Source organism: Ahaetulla prasina, chromosome 1 (assembly GCF_028640845.1).
Source record: "Ahaetulla prasina isolate Xishuangbanna chromosome 1, ASM2864084v1, whole genome shotgun sequence".
Classification (NCBI taxonomy): domain Eukaryota; kingdom Metazoa; phylum Chordata; class Lepidosauria; order Squamata; family Colubridae; genus Ahaetulla; species Ahaetulla prasina.
Window position 1 is genome coordinate 343,698,502 of NC_080539.1, and position 13,462 is coordinate 343,711,963.

The window sequence follows — 13,462 nt, forward strand, 5'->3', positions numbered from 1 at the left end:
GATTGGCTAGAAGGAAAAAATCAGGGCTCACTTTTCAGCATGGAGATCGCTTGGCAAAGGAGGAGGAGGAGGAGGAGGAGGAGGAGGAGGAGGAGGAGGAGGAGGAGGAGGAGGAGGAGGAGAATTCACCATCACTTTAAATTGACACGCCAAGAAGCAGCTGCTGGAAGAAGGTTTTTACTTGCAGAAGTGAAGTGACATTCAATAGTTCGTTTCTGGGTCAGCTGAATAACAAACTGGGTAAGAGGAGGGATTCTTATATGGTTCTATGTTTTTGAAGTTTTGGGGTTTCTGCAACATGGGCTTTGTGTTTCTAAAAAGGGTTGGGCAATTTCCATTGTGAAATATCCTGTCTTGAATGAGTTTTCTGCCTGCTTGTAAATGAAGTCAAACTTCTGGCTTTCACTTTCTATTATCTCTAAGCACTGGTAGCTGTTTTCTTATTACGAAGTTTCCTTTATGCAGCTGGCAGGAATTGGAATGAGCCTCAGGCAGGCTCCTTTGTTAGCAGCTTGATTTTTTCTTCTTTTCTGGGAGCCTTTTCTTATGAATAATATTTTATTTGGGGAAATGAAGAGGGGGGAGTTTGATTCCTTCCCAGAGCAGGTTAGTGGGGTTGGGAGGGAATGGGGATTTTGCAGTATCCTTCCCCTGTCACACCACCAAGCCACGCCCACCAAGCCATGCCATGCCCACTAAGCCACATCCACAGAACCGGTAGTAAAAAAAATTTGAAACCCACCACTGGGGTAGACCAAATATATCTAGAAGGATCAGGGTTAAGAAATCTTCCTTGACTCCAGGTCTAATAAGAGTTTTCAATTTGATGCCATGAGAGAGGAATATTGTCATTTCTAAACATTTATTAAAAGCAGCCACATTGGATAATTGATAAAAGTCATCCATTAGCCCCCCCCCCTTTTTTTTTTTAAAGAAAGAAAGGGGAAACAGAGAAATGGAATAACAAAACGGTGTCATTTAAGTCATTTAAGATTGCAAATGTTTAGTATCTGATAAGCAGATGGACCCCCACAGACAGCCTGCCCATGCTGTCTTACTTCATTAATTGTTTCCATTCTCAGACCCGAAGTAAGAGTTTGAAACTTGTTTTTGCTGGTGCCATTAACACATAAGAAAGCCTGACATTAGACTCATTGACTTTGAAATGATAAAATCTTGAAGATATAGTGTGGCTAAAACACATGGAAATTCCTTCAGGTCCTAATTAGTTTAGTCTTCTGCCACAGAAAGGCTGTTGGTGTAAATTATTCATAAGATATTATAGCCACACTGAACTTGAATTTCATACAAAATTATAATGCAGCTTCTCAAGCTGGAAGGAAAAACAGCTATCAAAGGCCCTTGTGAAGTGGTGCCCGAAAATTACATCCATTAGGGCAGGGAGAAGACAAGGTTACCACATTATGCAGTCATTTACTGTTAGGATTGCTAATGTACATAATTCCCTTTTGTTTGACAAGATGTTGTAACCCGATCCAGTTACAAAGTAAGAATAAATATCTGACCGCCTTTGCAATGCAGATAGTCCTTGACTTACAACTGAGCCCAAAATAAGCAAGACAGTTGTTAAGTGAGTTGGCCCCATTTTACAACCTATCTTGCCACAGTTGTTATGTAAATCATCGCAGGTGTAAAGTTAGTAGCACAGTTGTTTAGTGAATCTGGTTTCTACCTTGCTTATCAGAAGATTGCAGGTGATCATATGACCCTGCATAGGACACTGCGACAAGCATAAATACATGCCCATTACCAAGCATCTGAATTTTGATCATGTGACCGTAGATATGCTGCTACATGCTAATTGTGAAAAACAGTCATAAACCACTTTTTCAGTGCTATTGTAGTGGTCACTAAGCAAATGGTTGTAAGCTGAGGACTACCTGTACTATTTAAGAACACCAAAACATGATTTAAACCAAGGTAGTGCTGGTGTTGTGACCCAGGCCCAAGTAGGTAGTAGTAGAGGCAATCAGTTCAAAAACAAACAGACTTTATTAGAACAGCTGAGAATTAACTCATTCTCAGCATCGTCCAAACTAAACCAAAGGAAATTCTTCATAAAACAATTCTTCAGTCTTGTCACCAACCTTGGTCTAATTAGGCAAACTGCCAAAATTTTCTTGGCAAATGTTCAAAAGCAGAAAATGCTGACAAGAAACAAACGCAGCAAAACAAGGAGCAATTCTATCAACGTTGTTTTCCGGCAAAGAGTCCAAATGCCATTGCTGGTCTTTTAAGCCTTATGGGAGGGGCCAATCATCTCTTGGCCCTACTCCTGAGTCGTCCTCTTTCCTTTAGCTGCTCTTGCCTTCTGGCAGCTCTTCTCATGTGTGCATTAAGAACAGGCTCCTCCTGTTCCTCTGCCTCATTACTGTCAGCCTCTGGAGGCTCCGGAATCCAGGCATCGCTCCCAGATGGCCCTGGCCCCATCTCTGCCTCTGATGCAGAGCCCTCATCCGGGCCTTCCCCATCCTCCAGGACTGGCCCATGTTCTTTCCCAGCCTCATCACTGTCCACAGGCTGCTGGCAGACCACAACAGCTGGATCTGAATCCTGGTGATTTTTTTAATCAAAGTTGTAGAATTCTGTCTAGCAAAATATCATTTTTCTTGGTCAGTTGACTGTAGCTAAAAAAGCTCACATCTGTTAGGACTCTATGCTTTTATCTTACTGGCTACTTGGGGAATAGAATCCTCCTTTCCTTCAAATTGTTTCTCCATTTTGAGGACAGAAAACTCAGAAATCTCTGCTATTGGTGTATTTGACCATGTTTTTGGACTTTAAGCATCTCTTTCAAGATACTTTTGATGGCTTTAGCTGTATTGACAAATGTACATTCTGCTAAATGGGGATCCCAATGAATGAACAGCGGGATTCCAACCAAGGTTTTCTCAAAATTTTTCCTAGCTGACTGCAGCTGGGAGGATTCAGTTGCTAGAGACTCTGTGCACTGAGAGATGCTTTGGGGTTATGCAGCTTGCTAATTTTGTCACTGTGCACAACCAAACTGGGCATGGAAGCTAAGTGGAAGCTGCATCAGTGAATCCAGGCATTTGGGCCCAGTACTCATTCTACTATTGGGCTTTTAAAAAAGGAAAAATATTATAAACATCTGGTATCAGCCATAGACCTCCAGGGCATCTATCCTAGTACGCAATGAGCCAGCAGGCAGCAAAGCAGCAAATAGTCTGCATAATAATGACATTAGAGGCCTATAATAGCACCTGAGAGAAAGGGCAACCGAGGACAATTAAAATGAATAGGTAAACATATTAACAAGGAATGCTGAAGAAAACATACTGGCATTGTTCATTACTGTCAAAAAGCATTCATGAAAACAACACTTTCAATTTTAACAAGCATTCCTCTGTTCCTATGAAAGGTATACCATGATTTGTGGATAATTGAAGCATACAACACTTCCTTTAAAGAAAAGCATATCTGTACAGATGTGCCAACCTTGGAGTAACATTACTGCAACAGAGCCATCTTTGCTTGGTAAGAGGGTTATCTCCCTTCAGCTGTGCAGTATTGTTGGAGTGACACCAGGGAGATCCAGGGCCTCAGCCACAAAAGCTCATCAGGTAGCCCTGGGTCAGTCATTTTCTCTCAACCCAGCCTATCTCGACAAGTTTCTGCTGTGGGAAAATTGGAAGGAGGAAGTCCTAGGTTTGCCCCTTTGAATGGACAATGGGCTCCTGAATGAAAGGTGGAGTACAAATCTAATAAATAAATATACTTCACTAGAAAATATTACATATTCGGCTTATTGATTGGCCCCTGGAATTGCCTTAGGGCAGAGGTTCCCAATCTTTTTCGGTTTGCGGCTCCCATAACACTTCGGATTTTTTCCGCGGCTCCCTTAATAGGTACATCCGATTTTTTTTTTAATTTTTGTCTTTTTTTCTGAATTTTTTTCTGAAAGCTGAAATCTTTTCTGTTAACTTTAAAATGTGCATATTGCCTCCTTGTAAAGAGAGATTCAACACATTCAACTTTTCAAAGATATCACATAGGTATGTGAGTTTAATCAAAAAGTCTGTTTCTACAAAGTGTTTGGCATACTCATGTTTTGCTGATGGACGCGCCGTCTCCTTTGATGGGAGCGGCCTCTGTGGAACTTTCCCAGGCGTGGGGGTCCCTGCTTCGGTCTCGGAGTTTGGCCTCTCGCGATCCCCTTGTTCCCTCGGGTCTCCGCCTTGTGGAGGAGGTGGCTGTTCTCGCCTCAGCCTGGCTCACCTGGGAGGAACTAACGGGTGGTTTTGCTATTTTCGCGCAGCCCTCTTTCCCGATGCCGTCGAGCGTGGTGGCCGCAGCCGTGTTGGGCAGCGTGTCGGGTGGTCTGGGGGGCCAGTGGCGTCGCGGGCAGACTGGAGGGGAGGTGCGCCGTTGCTTCGTCAGGCGGCGGGTCTGGGCGGGCGCTGTGGTTCAGGCGGGCGGGCGGGGCCGGAGCTCGCGCTTCTCCTTTGGTCCGTCGTCGGCGTCTGCCGTCTTCCTGCCTGCTGTGGCCTGCCCCGCGGGGTGTGTGGGTGCGGCTGCGCGGGGGTCCCTTGGCTTTTGGAGTTGTCCCGAGTTGCAGTGTGCGAGTCCCGGTCGCTGCGGCTGTGTCCGGCTTTGTGCGTCTGGGATCTCGCGGCACCGCGTGTGGAGCGGACGCTGCTTCTTCGCGGCTCCCTTGTGGCGGTGGCGCGGCTCCCTGGGGAGCCGCGGCTCACAGTTTGGGAATCACTGCCTTAGGGTATTCCTCACTGGGTAATAATTACACTGATTTCTGATAACTCTTTTCTCTGACTCACACCTCCACACCGCTCAGAGGTGGGTTTCAGCAGGTTCTGACCAGTTCTGGAGAACTGGTAGCAGGAATTTTGAGTAGTTCGGAGAACCAGTAGAAAAAATTCTGAGTGGCCCCACCTCCATCTATTCTCTGCCTACCAAGTCCCAGCTGATTGGGAGGAAATGGGGATTTTTCAGTAACCTTCCCCTACCACGCCCACCAAGCCACACCCACAGAACCAGTAGTAAAAAATTTTGAAACCCACACTGACACCGCTACATTTAAGAGTGTTTACATGTCTTTTCTTTCTAGCAGTCCTAAATATTTAGTCTTATTTATGGTGGAACTGAAGCTAAACAGTTTGACATCTTTTGTTAGTCTAATATTTGTGCCCATAAAGACCATTTTTACAGCCATGGGAACTATGTTTTTAACATCCTTTCTCTGTTGCCTTAATAGCTACATATGCTTAGATAATGACATTTAGAAAAGCAATTTTATTTCCCAGCTCCAACAATGTAAGTACTTTGGAAATGGGTATTGAACTGCAAGTACTGAAAAATGATAAGTATCAACACATTTTTCTGCCTTTATTAACATCAGATAAAACATATACATATTTCTTACAACTTTAATTTATTCTGATCTGCTGACAATTTAATGATAGCTGCATAGATAACTCTGATTTGCGTTTAGAATTCCAAGTGCTATCTGTGCAACTACTATGCCCTTTTAAATTATTTATATTTTTGTGTTGTTACTCAGAGTAATTTTTTTGATAAGTCAGAATTGGCCAAATCAGTCAATAATTTTCTTTTTTTTAATCCTGTTTCCATATATTTACAAATTTATTTTGCCCTATTTTCATGTGATTTATTTTATATATACTTTATTTCTTCGTGTTTCTCATTTTGAAGTGCAAGTTTATTCATAAAATAACGTGGGTAATCGTGAAAAGAAAAAAAATGCATATTCCAAATTACAGTTTAGTTTAAGAGGTGTAGAATCAAATTTTTCAGTCAACTTTTTTGTATATCTCTTATATGCCTTCATGGAAATTATTATTACAAAAGAATGGGGTTCTAAATTATAACTAAATGGCTGAAGAGATGTATGGTTGATGATTATCCATATAGATAGATTTTCTGCATGAAGATCTGTTCCTAATCTGATCATGCAAGTCTTCCAATGGTGCACTCATCACTACTATGACTAAGTCCCTCCAGCTTGTTGCTGATCATTTTCTTGTGGGGTCCTTGGTGTTTTCTGAACTTGGTTGTTTTCTTGCAGATGTTTCATTACCCAACTAGGTAACCTTATCAGGGCTAGAAGGCAGTGGAGGTTGTTACAGATTACAGATTAACCGAGTTGGAAGGAACCTTTAGGTAATCTAATCCACCACCCACCCCCACCCACGCAAGAGACCCTACACCATTTCTGACAAATGGCAGCCCAATCTCTTCCTGAAAATCTCAAGTGATGAAGTTCCCACAACTTCCGAAGACAAGCTGTTCCATTGGTTGATTGTTCTCACTATCAGAAAATTTATCCTTATTTCCAGGTTGAATCTCTTCTTGTTCAGTTTCCATCCATTATTCCTTGTCTGGCCTTCGGGTGTCTTAGAAAATAGCTTGACCCTCTCCTCTCTGTGGCAGCCCCTCAAATATTGGAACTCTGCTGTCATGTCTCCCCTGGTCCTTCTTTTCACTAGACTAGCCATGCCCAGTTCCTGTAACTGTTCTTCATGTGTTGTAGTCTCCAGTCCCCTAATCATCCTGGTTGCTCTCCTCTGCACTTTTTGTATAGTCTCAACATCTTTTTTTATTGTGTGGTGACCAAAACTGGATGTAGTATTCTAGATGTGGGCTTACTAAGGCTTTATAGAGTGGTATTAGTACCTCACTTGATCTTGATTGTATCCCTCTGTTAATGCAATTTAGTATTGTGGTGGCTTTTTTGGTGGCGGCTGCAGTGGTTCCTTGATCAAGTTGTTGTTTACTATTAGCTTGTTTGTCTGAGTTAGTAGTTGGTTGTTCTTTGATTGGGGTATTGTTTACTGCTTGATTGTTGGCCTAGTATTAATTTCCGCTTATTTGGATGTTGATTGCTGGTGAGGAGGTGTTTTCATCTTTTTGTTTCCTTTTTGGTTTTTTGATTGACTTTTTTAAATGGTATGCAGATGTTGTTTGCCTTCTTCATTTTCTTCTTCCGTTTCTTTTCATTCATCCCAGCATTATAGCCTTCTCTGTAGAGCTAGATCTTTACATAAGGTTTCCTAAGTAGGGTAATTTGAGCCTGTTCATTTGTGTCTCAAGATGAAGTCCGAGTTGATGAAGAGAAGGATGAGATCCATTATATTTTCATGTTGCATGCAGATGCATTGAATATGTGAGGGAAAATGAGAAGAGAACACATAAGGCATAAATAATACTGGTCTTAGTTCTCCATGGACCCATAAGACTGAAGTTCAAGTTATGTTAAGTTCAGTGTATTGCAAACCTTACAGTGAGAAACAAGTTCAAACAAACAATAACCATTACCGATTTTACTGATGGAAACAGTCCAAAGTCATAAAGGTCAGTTAAAGAGAGATTAGAAATGTTTCCTAGGGAATATATATTACCTCTTAGACGTTTATATTCATATATTCTGTATTCATAATTCAGCAGTAAACATTATAGTACAATCTTCCTTTCCAAAAGAAACTAAACTGATGATACTTTTGCATACTAAGTTGTGTTTACATATGTACTGTACCTTTCAAATGCAGATGTAGAGATTTCAAAAAAATATTATTTTATTTATTTATAAAATTTATTGGCTGCCCATCTTACCACAAGTTAACGCTTTATTATACATTTTTAGTGTACCAGAAGGTTCCTAATGATTACACAGTTCATTCAGTTCATTATCAGAGCCAGAGATAAGGAATTGGCATCACAGAACACCTGCTGATGCCTTCTGCCCAGTAAGGGAACCACAGCTAATCCCTAATGATTTCCCCCCACACACACACTTTTTTTTTTTTTTTGCTTTTATAGTTACTTACCTGTCATTCCCAAACATGGAGAAAAAATAAGAACAAACCAGTTTCCAAATGGTGGTCCTCTCTTTTTAAACCCAGGAAAAGAAAATATACTGGTAGTACTGGCGATGACAAAGATGGAAGGCAACGAGAAACATACCCCTCCAAAAACTTTGGAGACAAGATTGTCGGAGTTCCTTAACCTCTGATTATAAGTGCTGAATGCATGTAATAAGATTCCATTCTGGAGCTCGTCTAGATGTGTAGGTGGTGCTGAGCATTTTCCCTGAAATCAGCACATTAACCAAAAAATCAATTACTTTCCATTTCCTCTTACTTCCCCATAAAGGTGTTTCTCAGACCCATTTTCTCTCTTTTATTGCTTTTACTCATCTCTGTGTAATTTGTTCATAAAGTCAAGACACCATCACCAGTGTCAGACACTTATAGCACTGTGTCATTATCATTGGTATTAACAGATGAGATTAGATTAGATTAGATTAGTGTGTGCACTTTTTTAAAAGAAAAAATTGATGGAAATTTGCACAAAATATTTCTGCCATAGGTTCATTGCTTGAGCAGTAATTGATGTCTCTGCCTCTGGTGAATTAAGCAATGCTATGAATGTTTTATCCCAGTGACTGGAAGCTGTGAGGCTCTGATGGGAACAACAGGTTTCAGCTAAAACCTGTAAGACTGAGCAGCTCTGGGTTTGAACCTACTGGTTTTAGGACTACGCCATTTTTTTTGTGCTGGATAGGGTTGAACTTCCCCAGAGAGACCCAGTAGGCAATCTGTTGTGACCAAGGCCCAAGTAATGATTACTAAACATAATTCAGTCCTCAACAAACTTATTTTATTTTATTTATTAAAACAGCTTCAAATTTATCATTCTCAGCTTCATCCAAAACAAAATTCTTCATAAACAGTCCTTCAGCCTTATCACCAACCTTTGATGTCTTTGGCAACCTGCCAAAGGCTTTTCTTGGCAAAAACCCCACTAAGTTCAAGAGATGCTGACAAGAAGCATGGAAATCAATGTTGCTTTTCTACAAAGCCTTATGGGAGTGACCAATCATCTTCTGGCCTTACTCCTGAGTTGTTCTTTTTTCTTCATTTGCTCTTGCCTTCTGGTAGTTCTTCGCATGCATGCACAAGGCTCCTCCTGTTCCTCTGCCTCTCTGCTGTCTGCCTTTGGAGGCTCTGGAGTCCACGCATCTCTCCCAGATGGCCCTGGCCCCACCTCTGTCTCTGACACAGAGCCCTCGTCTGGGCCTTCCCCTGACTCCAGGACTGGCCCATTGTCCTCCCCAGCCTCCTCACTGTCCGACTCTGCTGCCAGGTCCACAGGCTGCTGGCGAACCACAACACAATCTGGGAGTCCTCTTGGACTCACGGCTTCTGCTCAAGGAACAGGTAGCAATCATGGCCAGGAGGACCTTTGCACAAATTCATGTTGTGCATCAGTTGTTCCTGTTCTGAAATCAGGAGTGACTGCTCACAGTCAGTCATGCCCTGATCACCTTCAGATTAGACTATGTAATGCACTCTACATGGGACTGCCCTTGAAGAGTACCTGGGAGCTTCAATCAGCGATAAAATCCACTTACCTTCGCTATTGGTTCGGGAACGGGAGCACGCAGAAGAGCATATGCACCTCTTCTGTGCATGCACAGAGGGTCAAAAACAGGACATAATGATGTCCTGGTGGGTGGGCGGAGTCTCCCACTCTCAGCACTACCAGTTCGTGCAAGCCAGATAGATCCAGCCAGATTTCACCGCTGGCTTCAACTGATAAAGAATGCAGTAGTGGGAGCAGTTACATATTGTCCCAGTATACACATGTCACATCTCTGTTCATTGGCTGCCAGGTTGCTTTTGGGTCCAGTCTGAGATGCTAGTTTTAACTTTTAAAACCCTTCACGGCATGTGAACAGGTAATCTGAGGGACTGCCTCTCCCCAATTACATCAGCTTGCCCATTAAATCTGGTAAGAGAAGACATGCTGTGGGTACCACCTGTCAGGGGCTTAAATTTGGTGGGTCCCAGGCAGCAGGCCTTCTCTGCCATGGTGCCCATTTTAAGTGGCACACACTCCCCACACATACACTGAAATCAGATTAGCTCCATCTTCTTCATGTTCCGGAAGTCCCTCAAGACCTGATTATGTCACCAGGCCTCGGGTTCCCTGGCAACCAGAGACATATTTAGATGGCTCCACTTCTAGGTGGATTACTTATTCTTTCTCTATCTGGGGTTTATATTTTTAATTTTAATAATATTTTATTTTTAATATTTTTTTAAAAAAAAGTTTTATCATGATTGTTTATATATTATGTGATTTTTAAAATATTTTTATCATGATTGTTTATATACTATGTGCTGCTTTATTTGATTACTGTACATCACCTGTGGGTGACCGTATAAATTTGATTGTTTAATAAATATATATAAAGGTAAAGGTAAAGGTTCCCCTCGCACATACGTGCTAGTCGTTGCCAACTCATCTCCGTTTCAAAGCAAAAGAGCCAGCGCTATCCGAAGACGTCTCCATGGTCATGTGGCCAGCATGACTCAACACCAAAGCGCACGGAACGCTGTTACCTTCCCACCAAAGGTGGTCCCTATTTTTTCTACTTGCATTTTTAGGTGCTTTTGAAACTGCTAGGTTGGCAGAAGCTGGGACAAGTAACGGGAGCTCACCCCGTTACACGGCAGCACTAGGGATTCAAACTGCTGAGCTGCTGACCTTTCAATTGACAAGCTCAACATCCTAGCCCCTGAGCCACCACGTCCTTCTAAATATATATAGCTTTCTCTAGTAATCTAAGTATGGACAAGTGAGAAAGATGTGAGAAAACTCTATTGATTTCCTGGAAATGTCTTAGACCTTGGTTTTGTTCATGGCTTGGGGATCCCATGGAAGTTGGGGGCCTTTGAAATTATATTGCATAGATTTTGAAGGCAGAGTTCTGTAATTTTAGTTTTATTTTAAGTATTTAATGGTTTTTAAATTTTTATTTTTAATTGATCTGTATGCCATCCAGTCATATTCATGAGATACATAGCTATATAAATTTGATAAATTAATAAATGTTTTAAAGATATTAATACAGAAATAAATTGATAACTGGAATAGTCTTTCCTATGTCATCACATACCCAGTCCTTTTGCATTTGGATTTTTATGCAAAATTATCTTGAAATTCTAAAATTCTAATTTCTACATGAAAACAAAAGTCCAGATACAGGGGACTCAGCAGGGAGACGGTCAAAAACATCAGGAGCATAGACACAACCATGTGATCAAAGACCCACCCTGTTATGTCCTGCACCAGCAGTGGCGGCCCCTAGTGGTGGAGATGGTTTCTTGTTCTGTTCTGATTGGCTCCCGCTTTGACAGCCGAGTATAAAAGGGCTGTCAAAGCGGGCGCGCTGTTCTTGGTTGTTGCTGGTCTCTGTGAGTTAAAAATAAACATAGTGTGTGAACATATGTGGAGCCTCAATTATTACGGAACCCACAGAATATAATACACCCCTTTTCACTTGCATCATGAAAGGGCTTCTATTGCACAATGGTGGCTGCCCTCTTGATTATTATTTTTAAAACCTCCTGCAGATACCGCTGTTGGAATGAAAACATGGCCAAAAAAGAAGAGGGCATCTGACAGAGTAACAGTATAACAGAGTTAGAAGAGGCCTTGTAGGTCTTCTAGTCTAGTCTAACCCCCTGCTCAAGCAGGAGACCCCTCTTCAAACAAATGGTTATCCAATTGCTCCTGAATTTCATTTAAATTCAAATGCCAAGGTGATTTGTCTGCTTGTTGAATGGAGCTCTAACCAGAATATCGGGGCACCAAATTGTCACATGATAAATGTAGAGAAACTGTGGATCTCAAAGGAATTCTAAAAATCAAAACAAATACAGTAAGTATAATTCTAAAACCATTAAATAACTAGCATCTTAAACAAAATGCTTCCTTCTCTGTCTTGAGCAGAGTGAAAAGTCTGCTGTGTTTAGAAAGCATTAGATCTCAATCCTATCTGTACTAGGCCACTGAGGCGATATTCCCTTTCCATTTTTTTTCCTGCAAGATTCAGCTGAGGGTGTGGGGCACCGTATTATCCAATGAGCTTCAATAGATGAAAAGCACTTGAACCTGGGTTTCTTTAGCCCCAATTTAACATTTCATCGCTATATCCCACTTAACAAAAGGAAGGAACTTTTTCAAGGGCTATATCCAAAGTACCAAATGTGGTGGCCTCAGCCCTTTCTGGCCAATGACTGAATAGTATTTTATTAAGTGTGGGGGGAAGATTATGTGGCAGAGATTGTTTAGCAAAACTTTCTAAAGATTTGTATTCTCTTGATTATTTTGCATGACTGTCTGTGGAAGCGGGATGAGGGCAAATGGAAACCCTGTGTAGTAGCATTGCATTACTTACCACATAACTTATATAGCTTATATATAGTTTTAGAATAGAATAGAATTCTTTATTGGCCAAGTGTGATTGGACACACAAGGAATTTGTCTTGATGTATACGCTCTTGGTGTACATAAAAGAAAAGATACGTTCATCAAAACAGTACAATACAATACTTAATGATAGTCATGGGGTACAAATAAGCAATCAGGAAACAATCAATATCAATATAAATCGTAAGGATACCAGCAACAAAGTTACAGTCATACAGTCATAAGTGGAAGGAGATGGGTGATAGGAATAATGAGAAGATTAATAGTAGTGCAGATTTAGTAAATAGTTTGACAGTGTTGAGGGAATTATTTGTTTAGCAGAGTGATGGCGTTTGGGAAAAAACTGTTCTTGTGTCTAGTTGTTCTTTGTGCAGTGCTCTATAGCATCGTTTTGAGGGTAGAAGTTGAAACAGTTATGTCCAGGATGTGAGGGGTCTGTAAAAGCCCTCTTTTTGACTCGTGCAATGTTTTATCTGACATTGGGACAGATATATGAAAGCACTTTCAAAAGGTTTTCATTACTGAGTTTGTACTGACTACTGCTGTAGTTTCAGGTTATTCTATTAGCTTTAATTTTTAAATTGTGAAATGTTTCTGAGAATGGAGAAAGGAAGAGACAATTAATCAAGAAATTAGGTCAAAACTGAGTCATTTTATCTGATATACATTGTCAAGTATTTCTTTTTCTCCTTTGTCATTCTCTATAAAATCATATAATGATGTTTCCCTGCTAATGTAAATCATACAGTTTAGAAATACTTGAACATTATCTAACTTGGCATTTGTGTTTATCCCATTGTTCTTATTTATGCATTATAATAAAACAAAACATATCAGCCTGTCTGAGTAGTGATTCTGCACCAAATCAGCAAGATATACGTTTTAGCAAAAGAAATAAACTGAACACTTGGAGGCAAATTTAGAGAATCCTGTTCAGAAAAGGCATAGAAGGATTTCAACAGAAGGAAAATTTGCCTTTTAATGGGGTAGTCCATCACAGCTTTAGTACTTGTTGGCCTATAAAACTATAGTTTTTCTTCACTTTTCACTTCCTGTCTTCACTGTTTAAAGTTTTTTCAAAGAAAATCCATTACTGATGGCTCCTACGTTCCATTCCAGTCTAAAATTAAGTGTTTGTCCAATTAATACTGTTTAGTGCTGATGT